We start from the raw sequence: 21,872 nt of genomic DNA, 5'->3' as shown, positions 1-21,872 counted from the left end.
ATGGGAACAGAATCATAGGCATGGGGAGCACGTAGAGGGAGGGAAACTGAGAGGGGGAAGGGGAAGAGGGAGGAAAATGGTGTAGAAATTAAGAAGGAAGGTAGGAGGGTAGGGAATAGACAGGAGTATGTTGAGAAGAGCTTTATGCACAACCCATGGACATGGACTAAGGGTGGAGGACTGCTGGAGGGAGGAGAGCAAAGGGAAGAGAAATTGGGACAACTATAACAGCATAATCAATAAAATATACAAAAAAAGGAATAAAGTTCTAAATCATGGGAAAAAAACAAAGAATAAAAAGCACATTCTTCTCAATAGATGCAGAAAAAGCATTTGATAATATACAACATCCATTTATAAATAAAACACTCAATGAAGTAAGTATAGAATGAAAGTACCTCAACACATATTTGCCAATGACACATTGGACAAGGATTTAATTTCCAAAATATATAAAGAACTTATACAACTCAACACCGGGAAGAGAAACAATCTAATTTAAAAAGGGGAAAGGACCTGAACAGATACTTTTCCAAGGAGGACATACAGAGGGCCCATAGGCATATGAAAAGATGCTCAACATCACTAGCCATCAGAGAGACACAAACTAAAACCACAATGAGATAACACCTCACACCTGCCAAAATGGCATCATTAATAAATCAACAAAGAAATACTTGCGAGACTGTGGAGAAAAGGGAACCTTAGTTAGTAGGAATACAGACTGGTGGAGCCAATGTGTAAAACGCTATGGAATTTCCTCAAAAAATTGAAAATGGAAGTGCTGGACTTCTAGCTAAGATGGAGATGTATGTAGACATGCTGTGTCTCCCTCACAACTAAAAAGAAATTTACAAACATTTCAAAACTAACAACAAAAACAAACAAGCAAACAAATAAACAAAAAACCCCAGAAGATCCAGAAAATAAAACTACATGAAAGTTCAACAAACAAGTAAATAAATAAATATTCAGCCAGACAGGTAGGAGAGACAGAGCTGGGACAGAGAAAATGAGTTGCTGTGCTGCAGCAGCAGCTGTGGAGGTGGTGCTTGGTGGCAGCAGCTGGAGGTATGGCTAGTGGCAGTGATGGCTGATTGCAACAGCAGTGGCACAGAAACTGTAGCTGTGGCAAAAAGCACAGTTATACATTTTATACATGGGAAGCAATCCCAGCCCCAGACCAGACCACGCAGATCATGGTTTCAGCACTGGAGAAATTAAAGCCACATTGCTTCTGACTGTGAAAACCAGTGGGACATTGGGGTAGAGGAAAAAACTGCTGGTCTCTCAACAGAGGCAGCTTGTTTAGTGTGGGGAGGGCAAGGGGGAGTGCCTGGAAAGGGGGCAAGTGCAGGGTAAGTATCACTGTTCCCTCTCAGACTCCTCTCCCAGATATAGCATCACAGTATGGTGAAAGGGGCTATTGGCACTGATGAGTACCTAAGGCTCCGCCCCTTACAACATAATAGTTGTGACAGGTATACCTAAAAGATAGAGGCAAACACAGGAAGCTGTCAAGATGAAGAGACAAGGTATAGGGGCACCAAATAATCCCTGTAAAAAGTTTCAAAGGCCTGCTAAATATGTAAATATGTAGGGGCTTCAAATGTTCTTTGTAAGAAGTAGCAAGGACTTGCTAAAAAGCCTTGGAAAAAGGAATGTGGAAAAAAAGTGTTGTAGCAATTGGTATTTATACAAGCTAAAAGCACCTCAGCCGCTATCACCTTGTGTCTGGTTTATAAAATTTGTGAAAGTTATTCTTTACAGGATATCTAGCCCTTTGAAAATAAATTGCTTCACAAAGAATTTGTCCCTGGCTAAAAAGTTATGCTGCTTCCGGAGATAACCTTATAGCCTTGTGAATTTCTGTTCCTGTTACTGCCAAGACATTCCTACAGTCCTGCCCTGAACCCCCTCTTCCTAAGGCTGTTTCCCACCAAAGAAGAAACAAAGGGGTATTACCAGTATATAAGCCCCTGCTTTAAAAACTCAGGTTGTCAGAGTGTGTTAGAGACCAGCTCAGGGTCTGCCCGACTTGCTGGCAATCATTAAAATCCTTTGCTTACTTTCTACACTGCTTCAGAGTGTTTAATCTTCCCTATTTAGCCATAACAAAAGAAGTACGGCCTAAAATGGGGGCCAGATAAAGGTTCCAGTGGGAGAACTGAGCAAGGAGGAGATAGACAACTAAAGAGGTACAGCTCAAAACGCTGGGGATAATGATGCTCACAGACTTGACAGAAAAGATTAAACATGAAAAGGAAGAAATGAAGGCTATACTAAGAGAAATGAAGGAAAGTACACAAAAACAGCGATGAAGGGAAAGAATCCAGGGTTCAGATCAATGAATTGAAACATAAGGAAGAAATAAACAGTCAACCAGTACAGAAGAAGGAAAAAAGAATTGAAAAAAATGAGGAGACACTTAGAAAACTCTGGGATAACTTTAAACGTGCCAACATCTGAATCACAGTGGTGCCAGAAAAAGAGAAAAAGCAAGAAATTGGAAAATTATATGAAATAATAACGAAGAAAAACTTCCCTAATTTGGGGAAGGAAATAAACATACAGGTCCAGGAAGCACAGAGAGTCCCAAACAAACTAGACCCAGGGAGGACCACACCAAGACACACCATAATTAAAACGCTAAAGGTTGAAGATAAAGAGAGAATATGAAAATCAGCAAGGAAAAAGAAGAGAGTTACCTACAAAGGGATACCTATAAGACTATCAGCTGATTTCTCAGAAACTTTGCAGGCGAGAAGAGACTGGTAGGAAATATTCAAAGTGATGAGAGATAAGAACTTACAACCAAGACTACTCTGGCCAGCAAAGCTATCATATACAATAGAAGGAAATAGGAAGTGCCTCCCAGACAAGTAAAGCTAAAGGAGTACATCATCACCAAGCCATTCTTATATGAAATGTTAAAAGGACTTATTTAATAAAAAGAAGATAAAACTATGAAGATTAAAATGACAAAATTACAACTATCGACACAATAATCTAAACATAAAAACAAAAACAAACTAAGACAATTGGAATGGGAACAGAATCATAGGTATGGGGAGCATGTGGAGGGATATCAGTTGGGAGAGAGAAGGGGAGAGAAGGGGGGAAATGGTGCAGGAATTAAGAAGCATAACAGGAGGGTGCAGAATAGACAGGGGTATGTTAAGAATAGTACAGGAAAGGGTAAAGTCAAATAACTTATATGCACGACCCATGGACATGAACTAAGGGGGTGGGATTGTTGGGTAAAGGGGGGTAATGGGCAGAGGGGAGCAAAGGGGGAAAAACTGGGACAGGGACGGGAGTGTGGAAACAGTGCACAAGAGGGCAAAAACCATGGTCTGCACTCTCCAAGCAGAGCTGCTGGGCTAGCACCTCTACTGCACTGCATAGGGTCAGCTGCTGACCAGCTCATTAGTGGGGATCTGCCTGGAAATGGCGCTCCCATTGTAGGAACCCTGTCCAGTGATGTCTGGAAGGGAGCCAGTGAGAAGGTTTGGATGAAACTGTCAGAGGTGCGGGAAGACAGAGGCCAACCCTTACAAAGAGACTGTGAATTTTGGAGGAGGGGAGAGCACGGAGATCAGGGCCCACAAGGACTGGTGCTGAAGCATGGGGGCTAAACTGACAATCTTTTAGAAGGAAAGCTGTGGCGCGACCGAAGCTTGGTAGTGACACCGGCTTGCCGGTATAGTAGCACTGCTAAACAAAAACAAAGAGGGCTAGAGGATACCACAAGACCAGTTGGGGGTACCCAACCCAATGCAGCACACAGCAGAGGAAAGGTTGGCAGACCCATGAGCAAGAGAGTAACAGTCTCCCTTTTAAAACATACAATGTAAATTTTATTTACCGTTTTGCATTGCCTGACCCTACTTGCTACTATTATTGCTCTTATACCTCCCCTCTCAAAAGTTATTTTTCTTACAATTAGTCAACTCTAATCTGTTTTCCCTTTAGTATAATAGTCTTAATCTCTTCATATCTATATTAATACAAGCTCATTTGCTGTTGATAGTGTGATTGTGGCTGGGGGATATTTTTCAGGGTGTGGGTTTTTTGCCTGGGCTGTGCATTTATGTTTTAACATACTTCCACAAGAGAATTCAAGATGTGCAGGGTAGAGTGACTAAATCAGCTAGCCAAAATAAAAGTCCCACCAAAGAGCAACAAAAAAACAACCAAGACCAAAATACAACCAGACAGCATAATAAATGGCATAAAAGGCATACCAAGAGCATCAAGCTCAGGAGATCAAAGAGACTTCATCACTGAATCCCACAGGTCTCCTATCACAGAAGTTCACACCATGAAGACAAAAAGTCAAAGCAGGCAAATCTAAGAAACAAAAACAAACAAGAAGAGTCACCTTAAATGGAGAGACAAAGAATCAACCTCCCAATGAAAAGAAAGGAGCAATCCCCAGAAAGCATGCTTGATGAAACAGAGGCAAGCAAACAATCAGACATCAAATTCAAAGTAATGCTTATAAGGAAGCTCAATGAACTCACAAACTCAGAGAAAACAAAATTGAACTCCAGGGGAATTACAGAAAACTCCAGGGAAACTACAAAGAACTCCAGGGAAACTTCAAGGAACTTACTTTGAACTACACCAGCATTAAAAAGGACATAGAAAGTATCAATAGGAGCTAGGAATATATGAAGAATACAATTCCTGAACTGAAGAACATGGTAGAAGGAATAAAAAGCAGGCTATATGAAGCTGAGGATCAGATCAGTGATCTGGAGGTTAGCATAAAAAATTTGCAGACAATATAACAAAATGAAAAAAGACTGAAAAAGAATGAAGAGAGCTGCAGGACAACATGAAACATAATAATATCCATATTATAGATACCATAGGGAGAAGAAGGGGAGTAAGAGATAGAAAACCTGTTTGAAAGATGACAGAGATCTTTTTCTCTCCTGACTTGAGGAAAGAAAAAGTCACACAAGTAAAAGAAGCATACAGGGTCCCAATGGAGATAAACCCAAAGAGGCCCACCCTATGACACATCATACTTAAAATGGCAACATTCAAAGACAAAAAGAGGATCCTAAGGGCAGCAAGAGAGAAGTAGCAAATAACATAGAAGGGAGTTCTATAAGGCTATCATCGGATTTTTGAACAAAAACACTACAAGGCAGAAGGGAATGGCAAAAAATGTTTCAAGCAATGAAAAACAAAGGCCTACAACCAAAACATCTCTACTGAGCAAGGATCTCATTCAAAATAGAAGGTGAAATAAAGAGTTTCTCAGACAAATGAAGGCCAAAATAACACATTTCCACCAAACCGTCATTGCAAGAGATGCTAAAGGGACTGCTTTAAGAAAATGAAGAAAAAGAGAGACAGAGAGAACACAGGTACAAAGGGAAAAAGTCACAATGAATAAATACCTATCAATAATAACAAAAAAATGTAAATTGATTACATGCTCCAATAAAAAGGCATAGGGTAGTTCAATGAAAAAGAAAATGTGACCCATATATATGATGTCTACAAGAGACCTACCTCATAACAAAAGATCTACAAAGATTGAAAGCAAAGGAATGTAAAAAAGTATTTCAAGTAAACAGACATGAAAAAAAAAAGCAGGGGTACCAATACTTATATCAGATAAAATAGATTCCACAATGAACTCATTAAAAAAAAGGTAAATAAGGCACTTCATAATACTTAAGGGAACAATCTAGCAAGAAGATATAACCCTTATAAACATATATGCACCCAATATAGGAGCACCCAAATATATAAGGAAAATGTTGGAAGATTTCAAGAAGGATATCAACAGCAACACACTCATAGTAGGGGACTTTAACACCCCATTGTCAACAATGGACAGATCTTCAAAGCAAAGAAACACCAAGAATATGGAGGCATTGAATAACACTCTAGATCAGATGGACTTAGTTAATATATATAGAACCTTTCACCCAAAAGAAGCAAAATATACACTCTTTTCAAGTGCTCATGGAACATTTTCAAAGATAGACCACATGGTAGGACACAAAACAAGCCTTAACAAATTCAAGAAAATTGAAATTATTCCTTCTAGTCAAGGAATTATATGAATGACAAATGGACATGGACAACTAAATGAGGATGGACTGTGGGAGAGGGGTGAAGAGGGTGGAGCAGGGGAGGGCAAAGGGGGAAAATGGGACAACTTAATATAAAAACAATAAAAATAAATTTAAAACAAAAACAAAGAAACATAGACAACCTTCAACAAATTTGCTCCAGCATGTTTCTTATGCATCACCTTCAATGTACCTTTTCCACCATGTAACTATAGGATTCTGATTTTCCAAGCAATTTGAAAGTATGAAGAACACACATGACAGCTTGCTACCTCTATGTCAGCAACACCTGTTCCTTTTCCTGAAATTCACTGCTCCCTACTGTCCACAGGTGGACATCTTCAAAGGTATCAAGACTTGGGCATCTTCTCTAAAAATTCTAGAAAAAAACACAGGCAGTAAAATATTGAACATTTCATATAGCAATATTTTTTCTGATATATATTCTCAGAGAAGAGAAACAAAAGAAAAAGTAAACAACTGGGGCTACATCAAACTAAAAAAAATTTCACTACAAACAAAACAACCAACAAAATGAAAAGACAACACACTGAATAGGAGAATTTACTAAACAATGATACATCTGATAAGGGGTTAATATCCACAATTTATAAAGGACTTATACAACTCAACAACAGTAAAAAATCCAATTAAAAAAATGGGCAAAGGACCTGAATAGACACTTCTTCAAAGAAAACATACATATGACCAATAGGCATATAAAAAAATGCTCCATGTTCAAATCATTAGAGAAATGCATATTAAAGCCACAATGAGATATCAACTCACACCTGCTAATGTGGCTACCATCAATAAATCAATAAACAACAAGTGCTGAAGAAGAAATAGAGAAAAGGGAACCCTCATATACTATTGGTAGGATTACAAATTGGTGCAGCCATTGTGAAAACAGTATGAAGTTTCCTCAGAAAATTAAGACTGAACTGCCTTATGACCCAGCGAATCCACTTCTGGAAATATATCCAAAGAAAGTTGAAACATCAATTTGAAAAAATATATGCATTGCTATGTTCACTGCAGCAGTATTTATAGTAGCCAAGATTTGGAAGCAGCCTAAGACCCCATCAGCAGATGAGTAAATAGTAAAAGCTATAGTGGGAGAATTCAAATATGGCTGCATATTAGGTGGAAACTGTGCCTACTTGCTCCCAGCCCCAAACCAGATTTACAGCTAAATTACAGAACAATCAACCTGAAAAATCAATTGAAGCCTAACTGATCTTAAATATTATAACCAAAGGCTACAGAAGATACACAGAGACTGGCAAGAAGGACAGAGAAACAGAAAGGGAGAGCCCTTGCATGCAGGTGCAGTTGGCAGCTGAGAAGCCAGAGGAACACAGTGGCTAGAAAAGTCCCTCTTCTCAAGAGTAGTGGGTCTCAATCCCATGCAGGGATCCCCAACCCACAGTAACAGGGGAACAGGGACCTGCTTAGCATCTGGCAGTGGAAATAATTTTGGATTCAGTACACCTGGGAGACTCGTCCCACAACCTACCAGGGACAACTATCCTATTGTTATAGCACTAGTCTGGGGAATTCATGGTGTGAACTCCAATTGCTGGGTAGGCCAGGCTGCCATACATGGGTCCTGTGAAAGTGGGTCTGCTGGCTACACCCGGCAATGGCTTTTAGGGACCCTCTATTTTCTGGGAAGGCTTTTGGCAGAGACCCAGATGGTACTAAACTGTGGTTTGGGAAGGAGGACCCACAACCAGTGCACAGCTGGCACCCCTCCCCCCATCTGTTGAGCCACTCAACCTGCCTTGTACTGCGAGTTCGTCAGCACAAGGGAACTGCACAAGGCAGAGACTTTTGGCCTCATCCCGCTTGATTTGGCAATGCAGGGCAGCCAAGCAGGACTGGGGCTTTTAGCTCTGTACTGTTGTGTTTGGATCCTGTGTGGATCTGGAACTTTCTCTCACACCATGCAGAGACCAATCACGGAGAGAAAGTGGAGTGCCAGGCAATGTTGATATTTGGCCCTGTCCTACTTTGTTTCATGGTGTAGTGAGGAGTCACACAGAGCTGAGATTTTTACAGTGTCTCCCAGGAAGGATTCTGTCCGGGAACCAGAAGGGTGAGTGCTGGACTATGTGGCTACATCACAGGGAGACAGATCTATGCTTCCCTGTGAGTTCAGCTTGTACTACACCAGGAAAGGGAAAAAGTGCCCACCCCACCCCCTCTTATAGGCTTGCATCACCTCCAGTGGAAGACTGGATCAACTCTGCCAAATGTTGGATACCACTGCAGGGTGAAGTTCCACATGGGGATGAAACGGGTGCTCACAGTGGAGACATTCAAAGTGTTAAGACCCTCAGATGCTATTGTCTGAGATGAGGATGAAGTGCATAGTCTGCTCCTGCAAGATGGGCCAACATCATCCCCAATGGAGACTTTTTGATTTATTTCCTTGAGATCAAGGCACCTGAGCTTGTTCCTGCAAAGGTGATGGCTGACTATACAAACCCTGAACCAGAAGAGAGCACTCCTAGAAAGAACTAGCACTGGAGACTGTCAGAGACTGAGGGGTTTGGCCTTGAAGCAGGGGCTACTTTCACCTCATTGAGGGCTTGACTGCATGATCCCCAAGTAGGACACCCGCTAGCCCTATCTTGGCTAGCCTGGGCTCATTCTACAGTCTCTCTTGGGAAGGCTCTGGAGAAAGATCAGGCAACCTCAGGGTCAGGCAAAGTACATGACAGGTGAATGTGGACCTCAGAGAGCCTCAGTCCTTTTACAGATGTGCTCCCAACTCTAAGCTAGAAGAAGCTGACTCTTTTACACAGTTTGGCCCCTCCCATGCACACTCAAGTCCAGTAGATGCAGAAACAAACTGTGAAGGGCATGGTAGCTACAGACAAGTTAGCCCTAGTACAGTTATGTCTGACAGCAACCTGTACTTGAATCCCTCCCAAGTGGACCCAGAATTAACACAACCAGTGGTGGATGGACTTCAGACCACACCAGAGCTCAACCCGATTATCCACACAAGCGACAAACCCAAAAGGAGATTCCAGCAGGCACCAGAACCTGCTGGGAACAACTATGTCCTGGGGGAAGCCCCTGCTCATTTCATATAGTATGAATGAGATTTATCCTTACAATCACCTAGCCTAAAGGGTTAACACAACCAACAAAAGGGCCAACAGCATTCAAGCCTCAAATACAATGAAAGGTGCACATAACCCACAATAAACATTTCTTGATCAAAGAAGTCAGGTGATCTGGAGGATTCTGCCACTGAGCCCAACAAGACACCTTCATCATAAAACCATCATAACAAGTTTTGGACTCATAGCAGATCTATCTAATACTCAGAGACAAAATAGGGAGACAAGGAAAAATGCTCAAGAAAGAAGAACAAGAGAGATCACTAGAAAAAGAATGAAATGAAAAGGATAAAATAAAAGCAACCAAAATAGCAGATGCACAGTTTAAAATACAATTATAAGGAAGCTCAAAGACCTGATGGGAAGACTGAATGATCTCAGTGAGAACTTAAAAAAAGAGACAATGAGCATTAAAAATATAAAAAAGAACCACTCAGAAAAGAATTTAATATCTTAAATGAAGAATACATTAGAAGGAATCAACAGTAGGTTAGGTGAAGCAGAGAATCAAATCAGCAAATGAGAGGACAAGATAATAGTAAGAACTCAAGCAGTGCATGAAAAATAAGAAAAGAATTAAGAGAAATGAGGAAAGTCTAAGAGATCTCTGAGACAACATCAAGCATAGCAACATCCACATCATAGGGGTACCAGAAAGAGAAGAGCGTGAGCACAGGATAAAGCACCTGTTTGAAGAAATGACGGCAGAAAATTTTCCTAACATTGTGAAGAAAAATGTCACCCAAGTTCAGGAAGCACAGAGTTCCAATCAAGATGAACCCAAATAGAACCATACAAACACACATCATAATTAAAATGGCAAAGATTAAAGACAGAGAGAGAATCTTAAAGGCAGTAAGAAAGATGGGTAGTTACCTGCAAGGTTATCATAAGGTTATCAGCTGACTTCTCAACAGAAGCACTTCAAGCCAGAAGAGATTGGCATTCAGTATTCAAAGTGATGAAAAAGTAAAACATGCAACCAAGACTACTCTATCCAGCAAGGCTGTCATTTTTTAAAAAAGGCTAAAGAAGTTAATTACCACCAAACTAGTATTGCAAGAAATGTTAAAGAAACACCTTTAGAAAGAAGGAGACAGGGTGATGGAGTCTCAGATATGGCACAAACTTGCTAGTTTTGTGGGGGGTGGGTTTAGAAAAGAGAAAATGCCCTCTGCTCGCCTTGGTGCCAGACACTTCAGTTTCTCCCTGTATACCACTGGTGCCTTTCAAGCTGCTACCCTGGTGCTGGAGCTCAGAAGGAGTGAGTCTGAGTAGCTCTATTCCCTGAAAAGGCCTACAAGCAAGAGCACATGACGCCATGTTCAAAAGTGTGACCCACAAGGACCTCCAAGTTTGCTCCCCATTCCAGCTGGCTTTGCCACATTCCACTGCCATCTTGCAACAGCCCGGTGTCCTGCCTGAGCCTTCTGCAGTGGGTTTGTGGAGTGTGGATGTGCAGGTTCTAAGTTTTCAGAACACATCTTCTCAGCTTTGGCTGGAAGACCTATTATCAGATCAACCACCATAGTGGGAAACATTGAAATCAAGGATCTTATGGTTGATCATGAGGCAAGTGAATTATGCTCAATGTTAGAAGTTAACGATCCTATGCAAAATGAAAACACCTGTGGGACTTTACATTTTGACCAGAGAAACTTAACATAGATACCAGAAATTATAAAATTTTACCCACAGAACCCGCTATGAACCCAACCAAAAACAGACAGAAGATTGTAGAGGTAGTGTCTGAAACTTATCAGTTTTCTAATATGTATGTAGCCATCCAAGCAGTTCTGACTTTATATGCTCAACATTTATTGACTGGAGAAGTAGTGGACTCTGGAAATGGTGTAACTCACATTTGCCCAGTTTATGAAGGCTTTTCTCTCCCTCAGCTTACTGGAAGACTGGATATTGCTGGGAGGGAGATTACCAGGTATCTTATAAGCTGGTTCTGTTGCAAGGATATGACTTCAACCATTCTGCAGATTTTGAAATGGTTCATATGATTAAAGAAAAATTGTGTTATGTGAGATAGAATATTGAGCAAGAGCAGACACTGGCCTTAGAAACCATAGTATTAGTTGAATCTTACACAGTCCCAGATGGCTGCATTATAAAAGTTGGGGTAGAGAGATTTGAAGTACCAGAAGCTTTATTTCAGCCTCACTTGATCAATGTTAAGGGAGTGGTGTGTGGTGCTGCTGAATTGCTTTGTAACACAATCCAAGTGGCTGACATTGATACTGGATCTGAATTCTCTAAGCATGCTGTGCTTTCTGGAGGGTGTACTATGTATCCTAGGCTGCCATCATGGTCAGAACAAGAGCTAAAACAACTTTACTTAGAACAAGTTTTAAAGGGAAATGTGGAAAAACTTTCTTAATTTAAGATCCACATCGAAGACCCATCCTGTAGAAAGCACATGGTATTCCTGAGCATTGCAGTTCTAGCCAATATCATAAAAGACAAAAACAATTTTTGGATGGCCAAACAGGAATACAAGGAAAAGGTGACCGTGTGCTGGAGAAACTTGATGTGACTGATAAATTCTAAAGCTTGTTCCCATCACACCCCTAATGCTTTCTTTCTTCCTTTATTGCCAAGTTTTGAATTCACTGAACTCCAGGACTTGGAAAAGGCCTCTCTTTGCCCTTTGACTGAAAAGGGCAAGTTTTATTCTGGTGTCTTGGGGTAGCTTTGTTAAATTTTGGTTCAATGGGTAAATCTGTTTAATATAACCACTTCCTTAAAAACACAAAATGTTCTGTCTGCTGCTTTGTTTCTTTCTGTAGGCATTTAGATCATTTCTATAGGCTTCCTTTTTTCACTTTACTGCTCTAATGCTGCTAGTTTTAGCAAACTAGGTGGTATGCCTTTATTCGCATAAGAAAAAAACTACCAGGAGCTTTTACATGTTATTGGGCTGGGGGTGGTAAGGCATAGGAAGGCAGCTGCTGAATCCTTTATGGTATTTTCTCTGTAGTGTAGTTACTTGCAACAGTACTGGTACAGATTTAAGTACCTTAAAGCTTTAGTATTAACATTTTAGGGAAATATTGGGTTCAGAACTAAAGTATTTTTTAGATTTGTTGTTCAAATGATGAACTTTATTTACAGTACTTTGATTTGGCAGGTTTTCTTCTACTTTTGGTCTGCCTGGAACTGTTTCCATATGATACAAAATACAAGGATAATATCCCATTGCCATGTGGCTTAGGGATTTGGTTTCTTAACATTAACCATGCTACCTGGAACTAGACTCCCTAAAATCTATCAACGGAAAAGTAACATTTAAAAAATATTATTGGACATATAAATTACAGATTTAAAAAGTGCTAAGAGCTGGTATTTTCTAAGTGCTTCTGCTTAAACCACAAGCATTAAGGTAACCCAATGCCAAATACCATTCTTGCAAATTCTTAGGCATAGACCTGGGTTCCTGGGATTTAGGTCAAATTTTAGCCCGTCCCTGAAGTAACTGCTGGCACCAGTGACTGCCTATGTCCTTCAAAGCTATCCTTATCTGCAGACAGGAATTTAGCAATTTCTCTGCTCTCAGAATCAACTCCTGCTCCTAATCAAATCTCCCACTGGACTATCTGCAGGGAGTCCTGCCAAATTCTTAAAAATCCCTGCCTTGTTGCTGTTTGGGGCTGACGCAGCTTTAGTCTCAGCCCACCTGTTTTCAACTGGCCAAATAAATCTTTTTAACTCATGGCCTGTTCTCCTGTCATTTCTCCTCTTACACTGCTGAACCTAACACAAATAAATTATTCTTTTAGTAGATAACTGACCAGTGCTTATTTAATAAAAACAAGTAGATACATATAAATAATTACTAGCAGTAGGTTATAAAAATAACATTGAAACATAGGACTTGTTGTCAGTTGATTAATTTTCTTAGTTTTCTGTTTGATTTAATTAGAAACTTGGAAGTAGAGTAAAATTTGACTATTTAAAATGACTAGAAAAAAATCAAGATTTAACTTTGTATCTGCCTTGAAAAAACTAATCATAATGACTAAATCTCAGCCATATATCTTATGCTTGAAAGAAAAGAGTTGTTGGTAATTTGTAAATGTTAGCCGGCTTTCTTGCCTATTTCAGAAAATCATATTTATGAATCCTGTCAGAATTACTAGGTATCTGAAAGATATCAAATAGTATTCAGGCTTGAATTCTTTCTAAATTTAAAAAAGAAAGTAATAAGAAATTGTATCACACTAAGTACAAAATGCAGATTTTTGAAAAAATGTTTTGTTTTTTCATGTAAAAATGTTTATTAATATTTTTAAAAGAAAGTGTTGCTTTGAAAAGAGAAGCTTCTTTTTTGGATAATTGAAACGAGAAATAATTGGTTTTAGAAAGTCTCTTGTGAGAAAACTCAAGAAGTCAATTTATATTAAGTAAACAGCAAAAGGAGGTTAGTTTTCATTAGGCAGCCTCTATTAACATAGTGTTTTTCTCTGTTTTACCTCAATTTGAAAAAATAAAATAAATTTGCTGCATGCTAGACATGCTTCAGTTGAAGTGAATAGCCTATGAACAACATTAACTAGATTTTGGGGACCTGAATATCAGAATGCTTAGGAACTCTAACGTGTTCCTAAATCATATTCTTATAAACCCCCCTAGCCTTTTGAGTACTACACTTTCTGAAGGACACATATGTGGGAACAGTAGCTATTAAGCTGTTTATTCCAGGTTAAAAGATTTACTCTTGGCCTTTGGTCCTGGTTTTATAATATGGGGGCAGAAAACAACAAAGAGTGGGATGAGTCCTTTAATAAAACAATAAAAGAGCATTTATCATCCGTTCCTTGAATGTAGAATCTGGCTTTAGTTTTACAATCTGCTAGCAAACATGACATTAAAATGGTGTATTTATATATATATATATATATAATTTAAAATATTCATTTTATAATTTTTCTATTCCAAGATGAAATAATGCACTTAGTAGTTTTGGGCATGGGGGGGTATTGTTTGTAATTGGAATTGTATAGTATGAGTTTCTCAAAACATATTTTTTTAAAAAAGAGATTTGATTCCTTTTTAGCATACCTCTGGTTCTATTTTGCTCGTTTGTTTGTTTTGTTCATTAGGTTCCTCCTATAGGTGAAATCATACAGTATTTATCTTCCACCACCTGACTTATTTTGATCATCACCAGAGGGAAGGGGGGAAGGAGATAAGAGGGAAAAAGAGGGGAAGGGACAAGACAAGGAACAAGTATAAATGACCCATGGAAATGGACAGCAGTGTGGGGATTGACTGTGAGAGCAGGGGAGTGGACAGGGCAGGAAGAGAAATGGGTGAAAAATTGGGACAACTGTAAAACAACAATAGAAAAAGCAAAAATAAAAACAAAAGGTCTGATTTTTAGCTCTTAAACCACTGTCATTTAAATTTCCAAAAATGATTAAAATTCTTTTCTTTGAAAATTAGAATTGCCAATATTTTGACACTATGTTTAAATATTTTTCTTTAAAATGTGGTATTGGATGTTAACTGTAACAGAGTTCTGAGCACTGTTAACAACATCAGGAAAGTGTTTTGAGAGCTCAATGGCAAATTAAACATTCTGAATTTTTGATTCAGAAAATAAAATCAGATTTTACAAAGTTTAAAAAAGAAGAACTAGACTTCCGGTCAAGGTGGAGGTGTAGACAGACATGCTGCGTCTCCCTCCACAACTAAGAAGGAATACAGCTACCTCAAAACCAGAAACAGCCAGAAGTTCCAGAAAATCAAACTACATGGAAGTCCAGCAAACAAAGATATAAAGAAGATACTCATCCAGACAGGTAGGAGGGGCAGAGCCGGGACAGAGATGACTCAGTGTGGTGGTGGCAGCAGCGGCAACAGCAACAGGCCAGCGGAAAGCACAGTTACACACTTTAAAAAGTCAAGAGGGACACCTGAGGAGCATTCCCAGCCCCTCACCAGACTGTGCAGCTCACTGTCCCAGCACCAGAGAAAATAAAGCCTCATTGCTTTTGACTGTGCAAACCAGTGGTGGTTGGAATAGAGGCAGAAAGTGCCGATCTCTCAGCAGAGTCCGCTTTTTTAAAGGGCCACCACAGACCTAGAACATCCACAGACTCACCCACTCTGGGAACGATGGCCAGGACAGCAGCTAGAAGGGCGCCAGTCTGGTGCAGAAGTGGGAGAAGTGCCTGGAAAAGGGGTGAGTGCTGGGCAAGCGGTATTGTTCCTTCTCAGACCCCTCCCCCGCATACAGCACCACAATGTGGTGAAACAGGTCGCTCGTTACTGATGAATACCTAAGGCTTCGCCCCTTACAACATAATAGGAGCGACAGCTCTCCCTGGGACACGGAAGCAAACAAACACAGGAGACTTCCGGCCAAGATGGAGGCCTAGACTGACACGCTTTGTCTTCTTCCACAGCTAAGAAGGAATATGACTACCACAAAACCAGAAATAACCAGAAGTTCCAGAAAATAAATGGAAGTCCAACGTATGAAGTTATAAAGAAGTGGTGCTCATCCAGACAGGTAGGAGGGGCAAAGCTGTGGAGGACAGTTCAAGCTGTGCTGTCCGCTGCAGCAGCAGCAATGGAGGCAGGACAGCGGTAAGCACAGATACTTGTGTTTCGGGAGAGGTGAGAAGTGCCTAGGAAGCACCCCTGACTGCAAACGAGACCTGTGAACTTGTGATTCCAAGGCCAGGGAAGGCAGACCTTCATAGCCTTGGACTGTGAGGCCCGGAGGGAGTGGGGATGGAGGAGAAGGCTCCCAGTCTCTCAATGGAGAGTGAATAGCAGGAAACCATCTTGGACCCCCATCCCAGCAGAAAACGCCACATCATGATGAGACAGGTCACCTGGCTGTGACAAGTGCACAGGGCTCTATCCCCTGTAGCATAGGAGGTGTGACAGCCCTGCCCAGGAAGCAAAGGTAAACACAAAATGGTAAGGATGGCACAGATCATGATAGAAATCCAGGTGACGCACCTGAGCAGACAGCAAATATCTAATCTAATGGCTGAGCAGATAGAAAATCTTTCTGAGGCTCAGTCCAGAGCTTTGGTTATAAAAATGCTTACAGACCTGACAGCAGATCTTAAACAAGATGGGGAAGGAATAAAGGCTAGTCCTGCTAAAATGAACAAAAACACATATGAAACTAGTGGTGAGGGCAAGAAAATCTGGGATCAAATCAACAAATCAGAACACAGGGAAAGAAAAAATAGTCAACCAGTACAGAAACAGGGAATGAGAAGTGAGGAAAATGAGGAGAGGCTCAGAAGCTTATTGGACAGCTATAAACAGGCCAACATCCGAATCATATGGTTGCGAGAAGGTGAAGAAGAAAAACTAGAAATGGAAAAATTAAGTGAAAAAATAATGAAGCAGAACTTCCCTAACTTGGGGAAGGAAATAGATGTACAGGTCCAGGAAGCACAGAGAGTTCCAAAACAACTGGACCCAGGAAGAACCACACCAAAACACATTATAATCAAAATGTCAAAAATTAAGGATAAAGAAAGAATCGTAAAAGCAGCAAGAGAGAAGAAGAGAATTACATACAAAGGGGTCCCAATAAGACTGTCAGCTGATTTCTCAAAAGAAACTCTGCAGGCAAGAAGGGACTGGCAAGAAATATTCAAAGTAATGAAAAGAAAACACCTACAACCACGATTACTCTATCCAATGAAGCATTCATTCAGTATAGAAGGGCAGAAAAAATGCTTCCAGGACAAAGTAAAACTGAAGGAGTTCATCAGATCCAAACCACTGTTATATAAAATGTTAAAGGGACTTGTTCAGGAGAAGGAGGATCAAAATGAAAACTGTATCACAAAAACCAACAACAGAAGCTAGGGAATTGAAACAAAGACAAACTAAGTAGGTAACGAGAGTGTGAACAGAATTATATGTATTGGGAATTATGGGGGGAGGTCAGCAGGGAAGAGGAAGGGGGGAAAGGGAGGGAGATGGTACAGGAATTAAGAAGCATAGTAGGAGGGAGTGGAGTAGATACGATGTTTAGAAGAACTATATGCACAACCAATGGGCATGGACTAAGGGTGGGGAATAACTGAAGGGAGGGCTGTCACTGGGTGGAGGGGAACAAAGGGAAAAGAAATTGGGACAACTGTAATAGCATAATCAATAAAGCATATTTTTTTTTTAAAAAGTAGTGTTGAGAAAATTGGATGGGTACATTTAAAAAAAATGAAACTAGATCAAGAAATTGCACCATACACAAGAATGAACAATTCTACAATACATCACCTGTACGTTGTATTGTGTGTTTACCTCTGCAAGTCATCTCTTTGCATTATTATTTATCCCCCATTCACCCTCTTCTAGGTTCACTCACCATCTTCTCTCTGGCAATCACCCTACTGTGGACTGTGTCTGAGTTTTTTTTTTCTTTGCTCAATCTTTTCACCCAGTCCCTAAACTACTGCCCTCTGAAAGATGCCAGTCCATCATCTGTATTTATTTTGTTCATTAGATTGCACGTATAAGTGAAATCATATTGTACTTGTCTTTCTCTGACTGGCTTATTTCACATAGCATAATACTCTCCAGGTTTTTGCATGCTGTTGCAAAGGTAAGATTTCCTTCTCTCTTACAGCTCAATAGTATTTCATTGTGTCAATATACCACATCTTTTTAGTCCTTTTATTTTATTTTATAGTTGTTCACTAACAGTTATCCCAATTTTTCTTCCATTGCTCTTCCTGGGATGTGGGCTGCTTCTTAATCTTGGCTATTATAAATAACAATGCAATCAACATAAGTTTGCATATATTCATTCAAATTAGTGTTTCGAGTGTTTTTGTGTTTCTTTTTTTTTGGATGTATTTCCAGAGTGAAATTGTTGGGTTAAAATGCAGTTCCATTTTTAGTTTTTTGAGGTAACTCCATACTGCTTTCCACACTATCTGCACCAATTTGCATTCCCACAAACAGTGCACGAAGATTCCTTTTTCTCCACATCCTCATCAACACTTGTTTGTTGATTTATAGATGATAGCCATTCTGACAACTGTGAAATAATATCTCATTATGTTTTCAATTTTCTCTTCCCCATTAATTAATGATATTGAGCATCCTTCCATATGTCTATTGCCATCTGCATGTACTCTTTAGAGAAGTGTCTATCCAGGTCCTCTGGCCATTTCTTAACTGGATATTTTTTTCAGTTTGATATTTGTAAGTTCCTTATAAATTTTAGATATTAAGCTCTTATAAGATATATCATCAAATAGGTTCACCCATTCAGTAGGATGTCTTTTTTCATTTTGTTGATGGTTTGCTCCGCTGTGCAAAACTTTTTAATTTGATGTAGTCCCAGTTGTTTATTTTTTCTTTTGTTTTTCTTGCCTAAGAAGATATATCAGAATAAATATTGCTATGAAAAATGTCCAAGATTTTTGTGGCTTTTAAGTCTTTAATCTATTTTGAATTTATCATTCTGTATGGTATAAGAAAGTGGACTAGTTAAAAAAAATTTGCATGTATTTGTCCATTTATTGAATAGACTATGTTAAGTAATTGTATGTTTTTACATCTCTTTGTAAAATATTAATTGACTGTAAAGTTGTGGATTTATTTCTGGGCTCTGTATGCTGTTTCATTGATGTATACGTCTATTTTTATGCCAGTATTTTTATGCTGCTTTAATTACTATGGCTTCGTAGTATAGTTTGTAATCAGTTAATATGATTTCTTCCACTTTGTTCTTCTTTCTCAAGTTTGTTGTGGCTATTTTGTGGTTCCATATAAATTTTCGGAATATTTGTCTTAGTTCTGTGAAATATGCCATTGGTATCTTTTTTTTCTATCTTGGTAGGAATTGCATTAAATCGATAGATTGCTTTGGGTAGTAAGGATATTTTAATGATGTTGATTTTTTATCTATTAACACAGTATATGCTTCCCATTATTTATATATTCTTAAATTTCCTTCTACAGTGTCTTGTAATTTTCTGAGTACAGGTCTTTTACATCCTTGGTTAAATTTATTCCTGTGTAGCCCTGGATAAGTGGCTCATTTATTTGGAGTGTTGTCCTTTAATCAAAAAGTTGCAAGTTTGATCCTCAGTCAGAGCGCATGCTTAGGTTGTGAGCTCAATCCCCAGTCAGGGTGCATATGAGAAGCAACCAATCAATGTTTCTCTCTCATATCTGTTTCTCTCTCCCTTCCTCTCTCTCTAAAATCAATAAACATAACCTTGGGTGAGGATTAAAATAAAAAATTATTTCTAGGTATTTTTGAAGCAACTGAAAATGGGATTGTTTATTTCCCTGATAGTTTACTATCAGTATATAAAAAAGGAACTGATTTTAAATATTAGTTTTGTATCCTGCTACTTTACTGAGTTGATTGATAGGTTCTAGTACTTTGGGGTGGAATTCTTAGGGTACTCCATATACAATATCATGTCATCTGCAAATAAGATCAATTTTACTTCTTCCTTTCAAATTTGGATGACTTTTATCTTCTTATCTGATTGCTGTGGTGGGGACTTCCAGTACTATGTTGAATAAGAGAGACAAAAGAGAACATCCTTGCACATTTCCTGATCTTAAGGGAAAAGCTTTTAGTTTTTGTCCATTGAGTATGATGTCAAAAATGGGTTTGTCATAGGTGACCTTTATTATGTTGAGGTATGTTCTATTTATTCCCACTTTGTTGAGAGGTGTTATATAAATGCTGGTTCTTATCAAATGCTTTTTCTGCATCTGCTGATACAATCATGTGGTTTTATCTTTCATTTTGTTTATGCGGTGTGTTACATTTATTGATTTGCAGATGTTGAACCAACCTTCCATCCCTGAAATAAATCCCACTTGATCAATGAGCTAGGATTTATCTTTTCTTTTGAATTTTTTGTACTAATTTGAGAAAGATCAGTGTTCATTCTTTGAATGCTTAGTAAAATTCACCTGTGAAGTCATCTTGTTCCAGGACTTTTGTTTGCTGAAAGTTTTTGATTACTGCTTTAATTCCACTTGTTGTAATCTGTCTATTCAGATTCTCTGATTCCACCTTATTCTGTTTTAGAAGACTGTATGTTTCTAAGCATTTATTCATATTTCCCAGATTCTCCAATTTGTTGGAAGATAGTTTTGTAATATTTTCTTATAATTCTTCATGTTTCTTTGGTATCAGTCATTACTTCTCTTCAATTTCTTATTTTATTTTGGTTCTCTCTCTCTCTCTCTCTCTCTCTCTCTCTCTCTCTCTCTCTCTCTCTCTCTCTCTTTCTTGATGAGATTGGTTAAAGTTTGTCAATTTTTTAAAAAAATCAAAATATCAGCTCTTGGCTTCATTGATCTTTTGTATTTCTTTAAACTTGATTTCATTTATTTCCACTCTGATCTTTATTATGTCCTTCAGTCTAATTACTTTCAGATTTTTTGCTCTTTTTTCATTTCCTTTATGTATAAAGTAGATTGTTTATTTGAGATTTTTCTGATATCTTTTAAAAAGTATTTGAAAGCTGATCTTATTGTTCATATGCCAAATATCCTTTTATTAAGAAACAATGTAATTATTTAGAAGACTACTCTTTTCCAAAGTATTTTGGCACTTTTGATGTCATTGGCACTCTTTATAGACACATTATTTTAAAGATTTTATTTGCTGATCTTTAGAGAGAGGGGAAGGGAGGGAGAAAGAGAGGGAGAGAAATGTCAATGTGTGGTTGCCTCTCACACCCCCCCCAACTGGGGACCTGGCCCACAACCCAGGCATGTGCCTTGACAGGGAACCAAACAGGTGATGCTTTGGTTCACAGGCTGGCACTGAACCCACTGAGCCACACCAGCCAGGGCTAGACACATTTTGATTCTTTGATAGAGTGAACTGGGTCTTATAAAATTTGTTAGAATATTTTTTCAAATGAATTCTAGCCCTTGCTTTAACCTCGATACTACCATTTCTCAAGTATATCTATAGAGGATTCAATGAAATCAATATGGGCCTAAATATCTATTTCTTTTCAGATGGGGACAATTCATATGCAACCCATCCCCCACCTCACTCCCAATTATAGTGAAGCTCTGCTGAGTTGGGTAGGTAAACTTTTTCCACTCACTTAATGGATTTTATTGTATGCACTGAGATTATCTTTTGTTCAATATTGCTGATATGTCATTTCACTACCTAGAGGTTATTCTTGTTTCTTGAGGTAGACTTTTATATTATAAATTTCCATTTTAGAGTTGTTGTATTCTCATTCTTATTTGTTTCTAGGTATCCTTTGATTTCTTCTCTAATTTCATTGTTAACCCATACATTGTTTAGTAACATGTTATTTATCCTCTGTGGGTTTTTCAGTTTTTGTTCTTGGGATTGATTTCTAGTTTCTTACAATTGTGGCCAGAGAAGATGCTTGATAATTTCAATCTTAAATATACTGAAACTTGTTTTGTGTCTTCATACGTAGTCTTCCCTAGAAAATGTTCCATGTGCATTTGAAAATAATGTACATTTTCCTACTTTGGGGGGAAAGGCCCTGAAGATATCAAGTAAATCCATCTCATCTCATGAGTTCCTTAAGGCCACTGTTTTCTTTGGGATCTATCCATTGATATCAATGGGGTTTTTAAGTCCCCTACTATGATTATACTGCTGTCTTCT

General features: G+C 38.8%; 1 pseudogene; it reads left to right on the top strand.

Annotated features, from left to right (window-relative positions):
* Positions 1 to 9,007: 9,007 nt before the first annotated feature.
* LOC150001859 (actin-related protein 2 pseudogene) lies at positions 9,008 to 11,797 on the top strand (annotated as a pseudogene).
* Positions 11,798 to 21,872: the final 10,075 nt, after the last annotated feature.

Source organism: Furipterus horrens, unplaced genomic scaffold (genome assembly GCF_987537825.1).
Source record: "Furipterus horrens unplaced genomic scaffold, mFurHor1.1.pri manual_scaffold_9, whole genome shotgun sequence".
In the NCBI taxonomy this organism is placed as follows: Eukaryota; Metazoa; Chordata; class Mammalia; order Chiroptera; family Furipteridae; genus Furipterus; species Furipterus horrens.
This window is presented reverse-complemented; position numbering and strand designations above follow the sequence as displayed.